This window comes from Psammomys obesus, unplaced genomic scaffold (genome assembly GCF_907164565.1).
Source record: "Psammomys obesus unplaced genomic scaffold, mPsaObe1.curated_primary_1811, whole genome shotgun sequence".
Classification (NCBI taxonomy): domain Eukaryota; kingdom Metazoa; phylum Chordata; class Mammalia; order Rodentia; family Muridae; genus Psammomys; species Psammomys obesus.
The window spans coordinates 706,469-710,441 of NW_026593982.1; positions in this window are offsets into that span (position 1 = coordinate 706,469).

The window sequence follows — 3,973 nt, forward strand, 5'->3', positions numbered from 1 at the left end:
ATTTATTTATTTATTTATTTATTTATTTATTTATTTATTTATTTATTTATTATGTATACAATGTTCTGCCTGCATGTACACCTGCACCAGATCTCATTATAGATGGTTGTGAGCCACCATGTGGCTGCTGGGAATTGAACTCAGGACCTCTTAACCTCTGAGCCATCTCCTCTGCCCCCAGAGGTGTCGGTAGCCAGTTACCAGTCCTGTTTCGTGTGTATGCATCCTACCTGTGCTGGACTTCTCTTTATTCTGGCCTCCATCCCCAACAAGAACCTACCTTCCAGCTGTACTGGTTCAACTGCCCACAACTGCACAAACACCTTTCCTGGTGGTTAATTTCTTTTTTAATGTTAATTTTGCTATAGAATTCACCTACAGTTTCGTTACAGACCTCTAGAAGAGGAGGAGGAAGAAAGGAGGAAAGAACCACACTTTAGCACTATTAGCTTTCTGGGAGGGCTGGGGAAAAGGCTCCATAGGTAAAGGCACTTGCTGTCAAGTCTGACCGCCTGAGTTCAATCCTTGGGACCCACATAGTGGAACGCAAGAACCAACCTTACCAAGCTGTCCTCTGACTGCCACAAACACCACAGCCTGTGTGGGCATGTGCACACACACATGCACACAACAAACAGAATTTTTAAAGTTCTTTCAATTTCTGGTGGGAATGGTGGACAACAGCAATGGAAACATAGCTCACAAATGACCCCTGATGGTGATGGATTTTGTTTTTGTTTTTGTTTGTTTGTTTGTTTAATTTTTCAAGACAGGGTTTCTCTGTGTAGTCTTGGCTGTCCTGGACTCACTCTGTTGACCTGACTGGCCTCAAGCTCACAGCAATCCACCTGCCTCTGCCCCTGCCTCTGCCTCCCGAGTGCTGGGATTAAAGGCGTGCACCACCATGCCCGGTGATGGTGATGTTCTTAAGAGCGAATGTGGAAGAGAAAGAAGCCTGAAGGAGAAGAATGGGCCAAGAGGACATAGGAAATGTGGATGGACAGACTGATTTTAAGATATCTAAGTGCCATCAAGGTTAACATGCCAAAAGTGTGTGGCTACAGTGGTTAACAAACACAGAAAAGAAATCTAGGCTGGAGACTCAGGTTCAAGAGCATGGGGCAAGCCAGATGTGGTAGGACACACCTGTAATTCCAGTGCTTGGGAGGCAGAAGCCCATGACTACCACATGTTAAAGATCAGCCTCGTCTACATAGAGATTCTAGACCAGCCAGAAACAGAGCAATGACAGTCTCAGAAAAATAAATAAACAAATAAAAATTTAAAAATGAAACAACAAAACATATTAGTGTCAGCTGAAGCCACAAGCAGGAAGCATCACTGGAGACAGTACAGGGAAGCAATGGACGCTTAGGAAACGGCCTCACTCAGAGGTTGAGTGGCTTCCCTGGGTATCAGCTATGCCAGTATTCTTGGTATTTGCTCACCTATCTTGCAGCTTTACATGGCCTAGCCCACAGGGAGACTATAAACGGAGGAAGATTTAATAGGGAAGTGGGAACTTTATTTTGTTATATATGCTCCATAAAAATGCGCCACCTGACACTGGTGACCCTGTGCAGTGACGTCCTGAGCTGGTGTTGAGATAAACAATCCCCAACAAGAAGGCGGGGCTACTAAGAGTGTAGCCCATAAATCCTGCAGCGGGGGAGGGGGAGAGGAGAGGGTACAGGAGAAGCCTCAGGCCTTTACAGCAGGAGCTGGTGACTCCTACAGCCAAGAAGGTAGAGTCCCCTCCTCACTTTCGGTCTCCAAGGGGGGAAAGCCGATTTCTGGAGCTCCCCTCCAGCTCAAAGCTGCTGTGTGCTCGTGATTAAATCTTACCCCTCATATTTTACCTGGACTGGCATTACTGTTTCTTGGCATGACTCCGTCTGCCTGTCCTTTAATGATAAACCTTTCCAGGACTGCATTCCATCAATACTGTGTTCTGGTAGGTTTAATAACTGTTCGGGGGCTAATGTGGTGGTAAGAGCACTTGCCGCTCTTGCAGAGGATCAGAGTTTGGTTCCCAGCACCCACACCGGTGGCTCACAGTCATCCATAACTCCAGGTCAGGGGGTACAACCTTCATGAGAACCAGGCACACATGCAGGGCACACATACATGTGTATACAGACACTCACACACAGAAAATAAAATAAACAATAAATAACTTCCTTCAGAAAACAAATGGCTCAGAAAGCACCTTCTTGCCTTCCTTTTTGAGGATTTATGATGCTTCTTGACAACTTCTCCCGAGGTGAGGGCAAGGAGAGCTAGCATGAAATCCAAGAGGAGAACCCAGCGAAGCCACAAGCCTTCCTCCCAAAGAGCAGACAGACCAGCATGACATGTAGTCAGCCCCCAAGCAACAGGCAGTTCAAAGTAGCCAGCAGAGCAGGGCTCTCCCCAGTGAAGTCTGGCCGAAACTCCCAAGGAGGGGCTCACAGCTAGGCCGCTGACAGAGTAAGGAGTCCAAGAAGCAGAGCTGGATGGTGGACAGGCCCTGTACTGTAGAAAGTACACTAAAGGCAAGACAAGGGAAAGCAGAGACAGGCAGGCAGCACTGTCACTTAGGGCTCAGGACACACCAGAACACATGCCAGGGTCCCTCCCTCCCATCAATCAGCAGCAGGCACAGCTGCCTTTAGACTCTGTATATGAGGCTGAGGGTGTTGAATGGTGTTCTAGAAACTTCCAGAGTCCTGCTAAAAGCAGCCCGCACCATGTCAAACTCGGGGGTCTAGAGCAGTTAAGTTAGAATATTAGGGCCTACAAGTGCAGCCAAAGCCTGGATCCAAAGGAAAATGCTATGGGCAGGGAGCTGAGACCTGATCTGACCCTGCCCAAGATTCCCTAGTGAAAGGAAACTGGGGGAATCCAAACCATTGAGGTGGTTTGAGCACCAAAACCTCTCCCTGGAGGAGGGCAGGCTGAAGTCAGGTCTGACTCAGGGCTGTTCTAGAAGCTCCAGGTATGAGCTGTGTGTCAGGGGCCTCTGTTGCTTCTCACACGATTATTCAATTTCCTGCAAAGCCCCCTGAGCACAGCTCATAGGGAAATTCTGTGACCAGCAACACGGAGGAAGTGCCCTGCCCTTGCTGTCACAGGAGGCCTCTTTTACGCCATCACTGTGCATCATTTCAGGGAAACCGAGCCTCCTCTTCCTGAGCTCTGTGACAGTCTGAGGACACCACAGCAAACCACAGACCAACAGGTTTTGCACTCCCGGGTGAAGTCTGGACATCAGCCACCCTCCAGACCCCTGTATCCCAGCATCCTGTGGGGACCTCTTGTCCAACATTCACTCTTGTATCAATAACCTTGATCCTCACAGTCCTCCATGCCTGTCTTTCTTTAGGCAAAACAAAGAAAATAAGTGTTTCTTTAGGGCCCAGCTTCTCTTTGTAGAGCATTTCCCTCAGACTCCCTAGAGTCTCTCTCCTGTCTCTACAGCTAAGGCCCAGCACCCCTCCCTGTCTATTACTTCCATAGTCCAGTTCTCCAAAATTAACCTCATACATTCATTTCCACTCTCATGCCCAAGAGGCTTCCTAATCAATCTCTTCCTAGAGTGCCCTCCTTCCCTCCCTCTTTCTCTCCTTCCCTCCCTCTCTCCTCCAGACTTGGACACTGGACATTGAACTCAGGGAGGGCTTGGACCATGCTAAGCACATTTTTCACCACTAAGATATGCCCTCAGCCTTCACTGTCAATTGAGTACCAAAGATTTAAATCCAGAGCTAGGCCTGAAGGCTCTAGCTACTTGGAAGGCTAAGGAGGGAGGGTCACAAGTCTAAAGCCTGCCTGAGCAACTTCATGGGGCTCTAGCAAAACAAAGGTAAAAAGAGGACCAAGGTTATTCAGAGTGCTCGACTAGCATATATGACCCTAGATTCACTCCCTAATACCCCCCTATACATCACACACACACACACACACACACACACACACACACACACACACACAC